The following is a 1,200-nucleotide window of genomic DNA, read 5'->3' as shown; positions in this document are numbered from 1 at the left end:
CGCTTGCACCAGTCGACTTTCATCCCCTTTCTTCATTTCCTTCTTGTGTGGTTTAGATTCTAAGCCAGGGAATTGGGGAAAGTGCCCAGGGAGCCCCCACAGCCTCCCAGGCAGTCAGTGCCACCACTGTCTGCACAGTGTCTGGACGCTGGTGGGCTGTGTCCACACGTGCCCGTGGCCTCTGGGGCCTGGGAAAGGGGCGGGGGGGTGCTCCTGATCTGCTCTGCTGGCTCAGCTAGGAGGCTTGACCAGGTAGAAAACAGCAACTTCAGCGAAGAACTTTCTCTGCTGATAGGTTGGGTATGTGTCTATCAGACGCTGCTATCTCACTAGTTGGGAGACAGGAAAATATATAATCGGCTCATATTTCTGATATCCCTGGCTAGCCAACTGTGTTGTTTATGACTCCAGCCAGGAGGACTGAAAGATAGAAAAAAGCATCTTGAAAATAATTGTACAACTTCACAGTTTATTGGTAAACTTGACTTCCCATCACCAACTCCAGAGTTGCAATGAGTTTTATTTCCACCCAATCTTTATTACTCAAAAGAAAAGTCTACCCTCAAATCTCTATAGTGTTTGTAATTAGACCCATTTCTCTCAACATCCAAGAATTGAAAGATACCAAAGAAAGGTACCCATTTAGAACACAAATCATAAATGGATTAAATAGAGATACAGCCACATTCAAAGAGAATGTATGTGTATATGAGGTGGGTTTCCCATCAGGTAAATTCTTAGAGATACAGTCGCTGGCTATTAAGTGATATGTTTAACTCTGAACTATCCCAAGGGAGGCTGATGAATATTACATCCAAGTCCTCTGAGTAGGACATCACTATTTGTAATCGCAGTGGAGACAGCAGTGCAGGGGCTAAAACCCATAGAATGAGCAGGGTGGCCAGGTCAGTGAACCGTGACCAGAGGAGAGACCCTAGTGCAGGGTGGGCAACCCCTGGCACACGTGCCAAACATGGCACGCCAGTAACTTTCGCTGGCAAGGGAAACCCTCTCTTATAATCTTCCATTTACAATTTTTTTCTTAATATCAACTTTTTTATTTTTCAGAGTTCAGAGTGCTAACCATTACACCATGGAACCACCACATAACTTTTTTATTTTTCAGATAAATTCAGTGTAGGTGCATCTTAGATAAATAATTTTACATAACAAGTTATCTTAAAGCCATAGACATGGATC

This window comes from Myotis davidii, unplaced genomic scaffold (genome assembly GCF_000327345.1).
Source record: "Myotis davidii unplaced genomic scaffold, ASM32734v1 scaffold44, whole genome shotgun sequence".
In the NCBI taxonomy this organism is placed as follows: domain Eukaryota; kingdom Metazoa; phylum Chordata; class Mammalia; order Chiroptera; family Vespertilionidae; genus Myotis; species Myotis davidii.
Note: the sequence above shows the minus strand (reverse complement) of the source record.